At 39.7% G+C, this 12,957-nt stretch overlaps 1 protein-coding gene across 1 annotated transcript in view; it reads right to left on the bottom strand.

The window, feature by feature from the left end:
• The window catches only part of asic1b (acid-sensing (proton-gated) ion channel 1b), a 215,503-nt gene that overhangs the window by 108,066 nt on the left and 94,480 nt on the right, over positions 1-12,957 (bottom strand). The gene's annotated exons all lie outside the window — the stretch shown is intronic.

Genomic DNA, 12,957 nt, shown 5'->3' with positions numbered 1-12,957 from the left:
ATGCATAATGAAACAAGCAGCTTCCTATCCATTTGAGAGGGGGAGTTTTTGGCATGTTCCCAGAGACTGCTGTTATGGGCGGGAAACTGTCATTGCAGGCAGGGAGTTTCACAACTTCAGTATACCCCCGGATAAAGACTATATATCATGCACGCTTCTAATAGCTTTAAGGCTATTCAGAACATCCTCCAATCATATCGCAGATTCTATAAGGTTTAGGTCTATTGGGTGTTGTTTAGATTTGCTCACACTGGTACTGCTTACTGGCATTGATTGATAGTTATTGGTAATCCACTTTAATTAAAATGGGATTAAATGTATAACTTGACACAGATGTGATCTTAATTCACGTTGCCCTTTGCTACGTCTTTCCTTGCATTCAAGTTTGAGCCAATTCTGAACAGCATTGTTCAACAACACCACAATGGAAGGGGATGTATTCACAGAAATGTAAAATAGACAATAGAAAGGTAATTATGACATGTTTAACTCCTTAACACTAGTTCTAAGCTGCTTATAATTAAAAATACTAATGCCATTTTTTTTAACTCAGCAAACAATTAATATAAAATAAATTAGTTTTATTTCATCATTTGAATTTTGTGATTTATTCTTATACTACTAATGATGACAATAACCATGTAAAAGGCTTACATTCCTGATGGTTTAAATTGATTTAGGCGTGGTTATTAAAAAGTAAGTTTGGAGCTAATATGTTTACTAGCTAATATATATGTTTTAAAGTGAATTGTTGGCATCTCTACTAGCCCTAATTAATAAACATGGTCATGATAAATACAAAAATCTCCACATCTGTGAAAAGGACCAAATTAAGTCAACCACTCAACAGGTTTCATATTCCAGCAGCAATTTCCATTGACAGCAACGATTGTGTATGTGTAAAGGAAAAAGGATGCAGTCATTTAGAAAAACTGAACTTAGAAAAAGCTATGCAAAAAAATTAAAACGTAGCTATGGTGCGGCATGTAGCGTAAAGAGGGAGTCAGATAAGCCATCCACTCAGCCCGTCAGGGCAGAGGCTCAGCCCACTGTGATCCACTGCCGAGTCCCCGTGTCCAGCTGTATTGGTGCAGTATCAGTGATATATGAGGGCTAAGCTGGGGCAGCCAGAGTGAAGGGTCAGAGTACAACATGTCAGAGCACAACATGTCAGAGTACAACATGTCAGAGTACAACATGTCAGAGCACAACATGTCAGAGTACAACATGTCAGAGTACAACATGTCAGAGCACAACATGTCAGAGCACAACATGTCAGAGCACAACATGTCAGAGCACCACCACAGCAGCAGGGCTCTCTGACTGATTGGCTGGCTGACAGCGCCTCCTGCACTAAGTACTGAAATAAAAACCATACTGAGTGCAGAGTGGAGTGACAAGGCGTGACACTGACAACGGGACATCGTGGTCTCAAAACAACTGTGCTTCGTGAATCATAATAATAAAAAGGTGAAGGCAGAGAGTCATAGGAATGGCAAATGGACACATTAACAGCCCTTTTACAATGACATAACTTTAGTTTAAATAACTTGTGCTCTTTGGTTTTAATATTTCCCCCCAAAGCCAACATTCGCCCACATGCTTCAAAGTTTTGTCCATCAGTCATGGCAATTATTTATTCTTTGATGCAAAGTATCATCATGCTTGGCACAAGGACAAATGCCAGAGCATCATAGAGAGGTGCCTCCAACAGCACGGCTAATGGTGTTACTTTCCAAATGTAGGTTGCATATTGTAGATTTGAAAAAGGAAAAAGAAACACCACTGCTTATTCTACTAATTACTTTATGGCAAACTGCCCAAATCCATGTTATGAATAACTTAGCTCAGCATTACTGTCTTTCTGAATCTTCTCAGGGTGTAAAATAGGTGAATGCACAGATTGTTGGTATAATGAGAAAAGAGCCTATAACAGCAGCTCTGGATATGTATTTATACTAGGGCTGTCAAGTTAACGCATTAATAATGCATTAACGCAAAAAAAAATTAACGCCACTAATTATTTTAACACGATTAACGCATGTGTATTTTTTGTTCAAATGATAATAAACAAACATTTGCATAAAGCATATTTGTCCACTCATATGTTGATAAGAGCATTAAAAACTTGAAAAATATCCCTCTAAGCAACATTTAGAACAGATAACAAATGTGCGATTAATATGCGATTAATCGCGATTAACTATTTTAATCGACTGACAGCCCTAATTTATACCTCAATTACTATAGTGGAGACAATATAACACATTTGTAAATGATGTGCCTGTTAGGAGTAGAGTTAATGAGAGCTTCAGATGAACTTTTGACTGTTTTTTGCTCTGGAAGAAGCCAAATCAGAGCCTTTCTTTAGAAATCACCAATTAAAGGTCCCCTATTATACTGTTTTTTAAATCAATGTATAATAGGTCTCAGATATATTCAAAACATGTCTCTGAAGTGTTGGCTTGAAATACCAAACAGATCATGCATTGTAGCATCCCATAAACCCCTCTGTTTCAGCCTTTTTCAAAAGTGCTGATTCTCTGTCGTTTACTTTTAAAATAAGGAGCCACTCCCCTCTGAGAGATATTTGGTTAAAAAGTACACAATGGTGTTACATTGGTTGGTGATTGGCTAATGGACAGGTTTTTATATAAATGGATCAGGACAAAAAGTGAGAGAATCTTTGTTCCTGAAACTTTCAGAATCTCTTTACACAGAGGGGACACATGTTGATGTATAAAAGACATGAAAAAGTGGATTTTGCACAATAGGTGACCTTTAAAAAAATCTAATTGTACTTTACACTGTAGGTACATTTGTTACCTAACATCAATATTTTATTCTTAACCTGTTTGTGAAAAAAATATCAGTTTACTTGCTAACTTACTTTTTAGTTTACATTTAACAAGTTCCAAACACTCGTGTGAACTGTAATCTCCTGTTGTTTGCTAGTAAACACCTCCACTGAGGAAATGTAGAGCTAATTGCCTTGCTAAAGGGCTACTGTGCACTGATTGCTTTCGGAGGAGAGGGCATTAGTCCCCTCACATTTCCTGTCCAGGTTTAGCTTGCAGTCCAGGCATTCAAACCATGCGACATCCAGAAACATTTACTGAACCTACAAATAGCTATGCCTTTTTATTTGTTCTCTATACTGAAAATAATGTTGGTGTATTGGTATGACATTTAAAAGCAATTCAATACATTGCTATATGAAACGTGCATGTTTGTCTTGCTTCACAAGCTTGCCAATTATTTTCCTCAAAGAAACATAGAGGAACACAGTGGCCTGACTTTTACAGATGTGCAGTTATATCATTATTGAAAATACAGAAGAGCTATTATTATTGCTCTCTGGCTGGCCTTTTCACATACAAATAAAGATCATCTGTTCCCATCAACAACTCAATTTCATAAGGTCAACATTGGCTTGGCTTTCAAATGTGTGCCACTTCACATTAACGCACTATAAATTCAAAAGGGAGTGATTCCCTTCAACAGCACAATATCTTCCATATATGTGAGTCACAGGGAGTGGGGCTTTGTATACATTTCAGCAAATGTTTTGATGTAATATAATATAAAACATGAATATGTCTCTGCTTTATTTCTTGAATTCCATGTACCCTGTAGCACCAGATATGTATTTAAACAACGTACAGACAGGGAGCCTGGTGAAGGTTAGGGGGATGTACTGTATGGTTAGCATCTCTACTATGACAGTCTATTCAGTGTCTCTGCCAGCACATAGAACTAGCTATGCCGTTTATCGCAGTTAACATTACTGTTATTCAGCCCTAAATATGGTGTTACTCTCTGAATAAAGCACAGTTATCGGCAGGCCCATGTGTTGGGTTTACTGCAACTGTAGGGAAGTACATCTCGTTTATATACAATGTTGTTTTTCCACCGGCGCTTTGAGAGATTGCTAATGCTGGAGCAGCAATTATGTACAAGAGGCAAAAAGTGTGTCGACATCTACAGTAGCCATCGGTCTGCTTTTTTATACTGCAGTGGCAGCAGTACCACAGACACCATTTATTATAGACCTTGCCTTAATTGTCACTTTAAGGGAGAGCCAGGAGAATTGCTTTAAACCAAACTTTTGAACACAGACTATATTTGAGCATATTATTAGGAAAATCATAGACATTAACATCATATGCCTACTAGGGGTGTAACGGTTCACAAACATTTCGGTTTCGGTACGTACCTCGGTTTTTTGGTCACGGTTCGGTTCAGCAGAATTTTTTTTCACAAAACAAAACATATATATATATATATATATATATATATATATTTTTTTATTATTATTAAACTGTGAATAATGTATTCACTCAAATAAATACAAAATATAATAAAATAAACATTAAGGTGCAGCATTTCGATGAACTGAAATAATCTGTATTTGAATTTTACTGTACTAGTACTCACAAAACATAAACTATTAGTTTTGGGTTTTTAATTATTATTAAACTGAATATTCACTCAAATAAATACAAAATATAATAAAATGAACATTAAGGTGCAGCATTTCGATTAACTGAAATAATCTGTATTTGAACTGTACTGTACTAGTACCTAAACAGCCAGTTTGACATTAGGACTTGCTTGTCATTGTATTTTCATGTTTTTTTAAAGAAAAATGTACTTGTCCACATTGCTTGTCGAAAGGGCAGATCTGCTGGCACTAACAATGTCTCCTGCTGTGGAGAAAACCCTCTCGCTAGGGACAGAGGTAGCAGATACAGCCAGGTAGCGCTTTGCTAACATGGCAACATAAGGATATTTGGCGTTTGTAATAGCTTTGGCTCGGTCTGAACTTTCTGCGAGTGGTGGAGGCTTAAATGCTAGTGGGAGTTGGGTTTGCACTTCAGTCTTTTTTCTTTTCTTTTGGTACCGGTGATATTCACGTTCGGGTGATGCCTTTTCAAGAGTGTGCAAGTTTGATGTATTGCCAGCCGTGCAGGCCCGGACTGGCCATCGGGAGGACCGGGAGGTTTCCCGATGGCCTGGCTTGTTAAGTGGCCTGCTGGCCTGAGGTTTTTTTTTTATGTATGTATTGTGAACGCAACGCTGCGCAAATGTGGGTCTGACTCTGCCTCACAGAGGGTGACTGTCTGTCTACATGATGTGGCCTGCCGACATGGCCACTTTTATACAGATCATACTAATGCCCTCGATTGGTCTCTGTGTGTCATTCAAGCTCGGGAGGGTGTGTGTTAGTGTGTGTGTGGCGTGAGCGAGTGAGATAAAGCGCACGCGCCGGTTACGTGTATTGTTGTTGTTAGCATCTGGTGCTAGCTAGCTGCGCTAACGGATATAAGGAGCTTTTCAACAACAAGGTGGAGGAGAGTCCTCTCCTGTCAGACTGAGAGACTGATAACTACAGCTCAGGTGAGGTAAATTACTCTCTGAGTGTTTAGATAGTTAACTTAGTCGAAGTTATCTCAGTGGGTCTCAAACGGTACTCACAACTATAAATGAACCAAAAACAAATAAATAAACAAGTTTCAATGTTTTTTCATATTGGATATGATATGTTATTGGTTATGGCCATGTTTTTATGATTTTATGATTATTTAAATGTATACAGTTATGTTTCATATGGGTGTAGTCTCTTTATTTCCCCCTCAAAATGCGCCAGATTAATGCATTTAAGTCCAACATTTAAAAAAAAAATCTTACCGGGGGAGCATATAGAATCCCCCCTATAGGATTTGAGGTACACCCCCACTTAAAATATGTTCACATTGGTTCCTAAATAGATTTGCACATTTTTAAAAATAGTAACCCATGTCCATATATTTATTTTTGGGTAGATTTAGAGGGCTATCAGTCACTATGGGCAGCAATGCTGTAACAATTGACAAATAGATCCAGCAAAATGGCACAAAAAACTGGTAGTGGCCTAGCTGGGTGTATAATTCCCGGCCTGACTTATTGTCCCAGTCCGGCCCTGCAGCCGTGTAACCAATTTTAGTTGAACAATGCCGACAAACAGCTTTGGTTTGGTCCACCTGTCTTTGTCCGTCATCCTTGTACGTAACTGCGAAACCAAAATGTTCCCAAACCGGAGACTTCAATGATGCTGGAGGATTTTCGAGCTCAACTTTATCTGCGTTCGACAGTTCCTCAAATTACTGACTACATTTGAACGCATCCCTGTGACCAGCTCTCATAGTATGCCTCTCATCCAATGAAATGACTTGCTCGATCTATGACGCTTTGAACCCAATGTGAGCAAATTACTCTGAATGCTGCGACGCAGCACCTGAGATTAGTTCCAAAAAGTTGTTCACGTTCTCAATTGTTTACGTTTAACGTTATATTCGTTCGGTACACTTCGGTACACACCTGTACCGAACCGAAGGGCCCGTACCGAATAATTTCGGTACGTGTACCGTTACTTACACCCCTAATGCCTACACAAATCAATGTGATTATGTGTTTGTTTAAAATCAATATAGGCTACTGTTGATCTTTCAAAGAGTTGATTAAATATCTTCACTTAAACTATCACATACTATCATACATTCATAAAACATTTTAGAAACACAATAGATAGCATGTTTTCCTTGTTTTGTTGAGTTTGCTATATTGTACATGAGTTATCATGTGTGGGCTTGGAAGAGGATATAAACAAATCATAATGGGTTTTTAGAGGAAAGTATAATTTATGACTACTGTACCCTCTCATGCTGTTTCTGTTTCCCTAAGTAGGTGATTTTCACCTAGAATGATGATTTTGAATAGAATGATGCTTCATTTTTAACGACTTCTTTAAAACCACTTCTTCCACATTTAAGGCTCCTTGTGTGTGTGTTGTGTGGGCGGATATTTAAATGATAGTTCGTAGAGACTGGTCCTTTCTCCTCGAAGGTTCACCTGTTCATTTATCTGATTCTTTCCTCCCAGCAAGATCAGAGCGGTGCCAGAAGCTGTGGCTCCACCACCATCTGCCACAGACAGGCTGGCAGGACTGAGGGCAATTTGCTCGAGTGTGTGTGTGTCAGTGTGTTGTTGGTGTGCAAGGCCACCTCTGCTGTGAGGAAGGAAACGGATGCAGAGTTGCTTCAGGAAACTTGTTTGTGTTTAGGTACTGTATGTGCTTTCCAGCTGGGACAAGAGAGGGAGTTTAGGATGATGCAACACGCAAAGACAGTGTATACAAGTGTGTGTTAGAGTATATTTCCCTGTGTGTGAGAAAGAGAGAGGAAGGGGGGGGGGTGAGTTGGAGAAGGGGCAGGGAGTGTGCTGCGACTGCTGTGGCAGATTGATGTGAAAAGCAGCAGAGCATCCACGCCTCTGCACAGAGTAAACAATGATGAGAGAACAGCTAATGAAGGCCTGCGTGTGAAAGTGTGTGTGCGTGTCTAATGGCATTATCTAATCTAATGCATCACGTACATGTATGTCCTCGCATGACTACTTGTGTGAGTTTCTCATGACTGTGAGGGGGGATGGTATATCCAGAGGAAGTACAGGAATCATCTTTCTTCGCCATCTGTACCTCCGGATTTATTTTCTATCCACTGACAAAAATGTATACCGTGAAAAACCCTCTATTAAAGGTGGGGTAGGTAAGTTTCAGAAACCGGCTCGAGATACGCTTTTTGTTATATTCCATGGAATGCTCTTAACTCCCGATAGCAATGAATATCTTAAGTGCTTTGACAAAAAATCCATAAAAAAATGTCATCTGTAGAAGCCGTAATACTGTAAAAAGTAGCCAGCCCGGCTAAACGGATCGGATGGCCTACCTGCCTGTCAGCCTTCCATCGGGGCACAAACTCATCTCGTGCCCTCATTGGTCATGTGCGCTTTCGTGTGTGTTGGAGGAGGGGCTCTGTAAGGAAGTGGCAGATTTTCTCCGGTTGTGTATTTTCAAATTCTAGCGATCTCGAGCCGGTTTCTCAAACTTACCTACCCCACCTTTAAGTAAGTCACATTACACAATACATTCATGATAAATTATTGGATAAATTATCTAGCTGGGAATACCTGTGTTTTGGTTGAATACCAGATCAAACACCTATAACCTATACATACAATAAATGACACATTTAGGGACATTATATGCGTAAGTTATTTAATGCAAATATCATTATCTGTTGAAGTGTTTTAGTATAGATACCTTAGCTGAAAAATGTTTTACTAAAGGTTTGGCTTCTTGTTACATTTTAAAACCATGACTGCCTTCCACATTTTTCCCATGTAAACAAATCTGGATTCAACTGTTAGCCTGTCACCTAGGCAGGCAGCAGAGGCGCCGTGATTGAATGGATATAAACATACACTTGTTAGTTTTCAACCTCGATTCTTTAAAGAAAGCGACAGCCTTAATAACACATTGCCGAACTTCTCATCTCAGAAAATCAGACAGTAATGCATTCGTTAGTATGACTGGTTGACCGTCTGTTTGAGAAACCTTGATTTACTTGATGGCTTAATGGTCAAGAGAAAGTAGCTTGCCAAAATGGCCCTCTCTGACGTCTGGCAGTAGTGCCTGGCTGCATCGCTTTACAGATGAAATCAGAGTAATAAGAAAAGCCCTGCTAAGCTGTGCTGATCTGAAGTGTGATGTGATGTGTGATAAGAGTCAGCATGCATCTGTGTTTGTGAGATAAAACGGAGCGTGTTTTTCCTCATTTCCTCACATGAGAAAGCCTTCCATGGCATGGCTATTTTCCTCCAAGGGAAGAAGGCTCGTTAACAAGTGGTCTCTAAACATTGGAAAACCAACAAATAAATTCCAGAGAAATCTAGATGAATGGGCAGAGTTAAGGCCAAGGGAATGTGTATCGGGCTAAATGGCCTTCCTGGACCCCGTTAGACTGAATCAAACTCTGAAATAAATTGCATTGAGGAGGCAGTCTGAAGTGGGAGCTATCCAGCAGCACTTTGCTCTTGTCCTCCATCACTCTCACAGTCATTGCAGCTCCAAACATGCCACAGACCTTCTTCCAGAGGTGTTGCCAGGCAACATGTATGGCAATGGCATGGCATGGCAATAGATACTTTGCCGCACACGTCCTATAAATGACCATGGTCCACCCAGATGCCAGTCATTCATTTGAGGACATTCATACGTGCGGTGAGCCAAATGTGCCTCCACCGCAGCCATTTGGCATTATTCATGATGGCATTTCAATTAGAATAAGTGCAATGAGTGAAGGTGGATGAGGGAATGAGTGCTGTAACATGAATAGAGAGACTAATAGATACAGTCATAAATACAGCTCGATGGCTTAAAGTGATGTTCAACCTCTCGGAGAGTAAGAGTCAAGTGTTTTCAGGTGAATCCCAAAATAAAACGGAGCACCACTTCTGTAAATGATCTACATACTAGTGTTGTAGCGACGGTGTCGACTTCAAAATCTCGTCGACGACAGATTTCCTCGTCGACGCATCGCCACACACACACGTGGGTCACCCAAAGCAACAAGCAGTTCGCAATCGCACTTCAAACACAATGGAGACTGAAACGGCTACCACCTCCTCCTCACAGGATTGCGCACGAAGCCCTGCAAAAAGCCCCCAAACAAAAACATCTCGCCCTAGGTCTTCAAAAGCATGGGAATACTTTAAATTTAGTCCAAAACGCAAAGGCATTGTTATTTGCAGTCTTTGCCAAATGGAGTTGGCATACCACACTAGCACAACAGCTATGTTGGAGCATTTAAAGCGGAGGCACCCCCTTGTCTCTCGTGAAGGGAACAATGATAAGTAAGTACTAACTTTGGCTAAATTAATTCCACGTTCGTGTAGTGTGTTGTGCAGCTTGAGTTCTGTGCACTTCGGTAGTGCTAACTATCTTATAGCTCTCCGTGCGGTTTGTTCGTGCTTGGTTGGTTAGTAGTTGATGTTAGCTACTTAGCTAGCGGCGCCAGCTGTGTGTTAGTTAAAGTTTGTCAGCATTTAATGTTGGCTGGAATGGTAGCTAGTTTACGTCTGCAGAACACCGCGATCTAGCCACTACTAACCCGGAACGAACTAACTGCACAGAGAGCTAACTCATGTTGTGGTCCTTTACGAGTCAAACATAACATTAGACTAACGTTAGTCAGCTTATGGCGCGTTTCCACTGCAGCGGGTAGCTCGCTTTAAGCGTGCCGAGCCGTGCGGGGCCCGTTTTTGGTTGCGCTTCCACTTGGCCTAGTTTTGGCCCGGGGCTACTTTTTCACCTTTTTTCTGGCCCGACTAAATCGTGGTTCTAGGGCCAGGAACAACCAGGCTGAGTCGGGCTGAGTATGCTAAACTAGAGAGAGAATCACTGGCAAGGCGGCTACAACTACAACAAGATAACATATTTGACCGTGATTTAATTGTAATACACATTTCAAAATGATGCCGAAGTAACAACATACTGATACCGGTTAGTAAAAACCATGAATTAATGCTTTGACAAGTCTGCAGACAGACGGCAGGCGAAAAACCCTTTTTAAAATGCGTGTTTTCTAAATGGAGCTTGGCTAAGCTAACGTTATACAGTATATGCTCCGGCCGTCCACACTCACAACAACGGCCTATACAGACATAAACAAACCAGCGACTGTATTCGCCATGACACAGGCAGTCTGTGGTTTGTACTTGTTTAACTTTTGTCTAGTTTCTGAACAGATATGAAGAGCTGTGAGCTCTGAGTGCTAAGAGCTAACGGCTGTGTTGTTTTTTGGGGCGCTCATTGAAGAAAAAAAAACAATTATTAAGAATTTTTTAGGGATGCACGATATTGGTTTTTTGAAACCGATACCGATAACTTCCTGCTTCTCAAGACCGATACCGATAACCGATAATAATATAATATATATATATATTAAATGTACCTGTAGTTTTTGCACACCTGGTGGTAAAAAAAAGACTAGTAGTGAGCAAATGACATGAGCATTACTACTATGAACAAAACAAAGCCAAGAACAGTTTTGACTCTTCAAAGTGACCATATTTATTTTCCCAAACAAATCTGGCAAACTTCTTGCCTTTTTCAAAAGCCTCGTCGATAGGTAAAAGGGGTGCCTTTGCAGCTGGCTTTGGATTCACCGCTAGTTTAGCAGCGCATGCTTCTTCGTACGCTTTTAACACACCATCGTAGCGATGGCGATGTTTCAGGTGACTAATCAGGTTGGAAGTATTATAGCTCGTTGCCTTTTTCCCTCCTCGTGGAACTTCTACTTTGTTAATACAAATAGCAAGCGAACTATCTAACTCTGAAACTTTGAAATAGTCCCATACTACCGACGACATGTTTGTTTACTGTCCTGGCTTCTCGTTTCCCCCCAGCACTACTACATACATGCACACACACATAATAATATGTGAGTTAGGATGTGATGCCAGGACAATGAGCTGAAAGTGTTTGACAGCTTTTCTGAGTACAGACTTTTTTGAGCTAAGAGCGTGTTACAAGGGATATTTATTTTTTTCCTTTGATGAAAGGACTTAGTTTTCTGAAACTGCTTGTTTGATTTAAATGCAACGTTACCTTTGATCCACATCCCTGAATGCTCAAAAATATTTGGATAGACATTTTACTGGCTGTAATTGTGAACATAAAAGACCTTGGATTATTTTAAGAATGCAAAATGTTTTCAAAGGTGTCTGCTCTTGAAGACTGAACGTTTGCTACATCAAGAGAAACGGAAAATGAGGACACTTGTATCATCTTAATTTGTTGGAATGTCTAGATTTACAAATATTCAAGTTAATGTACAAGATTTGAGACTGGTAAAAAGGTTAGTCACATTAGCCGCGGACAGATATCGTTTGAGATACAAATGATGAATTAAAAGTCGACAATTAAGTCCATAGGGACGATAAACCGGTGCACCAAATTTCTCATCAATCCAACAAATGGTTGTTAAACTCACATATAAACCTAAAATGCCGACCTTCTGAAGTCAAGCTAGAAGTCAAGTAAGGTGGGAATCAACAACTTTACCAGAAAACGCTCTCATGGAATCATCAATATCTTTACAAATGTGGTGCCAATCCCTTGAAGGTGTCTTTAATAGCTGTAGCACATTTCATGGGAACTCAAATACTTGTCATGTTTATGATGTTTTACTCTTAATCACGAATGTTACCCCTATAGCGGCAGTAAAGGTATGAGTGTTCAACCACTGGGGATTGTAAATATCTACCCAAATCTCATGTCAATCCATCCATTATTTGTTAAAATATTGAAAAAGTGTCTGGACCAAACATTTAGACTGATTGACAAACCAACGTCGCGATCCGCATGGCTAAAAATTCAAATTCAACAAATATATTACATATATTTTCAAACATTTGAATCCAATTGAAGACAAGAGAAAGTATGATCTTTTCATATAGTTGTTTCTATGATATGTTGCAGCTAATTCCCCACTCATCTGCAGCAATTGTTCAAGTGTGTTTCAGTGTTACTCATTCTGTCTATTTGGCTCCCCAGCCTCCTGATCTCTGTTGCCATAGCACCAATGCTACAAGCTGCTAAAAGCTGACAGGATAGTGACTATGGTCACAATGGAGCTAAATGTGGTTGTTACATCTCACGGGAGAGCTGAAACCTGTTATTTACTATATCTCACAGGTCAGAGGGGCGACTACATTCTACACTTTTCATCATGTTTTCTCATGAGTTTTCTCAGTTATTCAAGGTATACTGTAATCAGCATTGGTAGGCAAAGATAAGAATAAGGACATTATTGTCATTTGTCATGTGTCAAAATCATATTTTATCTAAATGAAATTGATAGGGGGTGGTTGAGATCATCCGTTATACAGGTAATTGCAATTAGAATAAAGAAATTACTTTCAAATGAACAGATTCCTGTGATTTATTTGACAAAATGTTCAGTGAACGGCTTCTAGCAACTGCAATTGCTAACTGAGCCATCAACCATTGCCTTGATTAATACGGCAGCATAATTTCTACCAACCAAGCTACACATCAATGTCAAATTTAATAAA

This window comes from Pseudochaenichthys georgianus, chromosome 5 (assembly GCF_902827115.2).
Source record: "Pseudochaenichthys georgianus chromosome 5, fPseGeo1.2, whole genome shotgun sequence".
Classification (NCBI taxonomy): domain Eukaryota; kingdom Metazoa; phylum Chordata; class Actinopteri; order Perciformes; family Channichthyidae; genus Pseudochaenichthys; species Pseudochaenichthys georgianus.
Note: the sequence above shows the minus strand (reverse complement) of the source record. Positions and strands in the feature narration are given on the sequence as shown.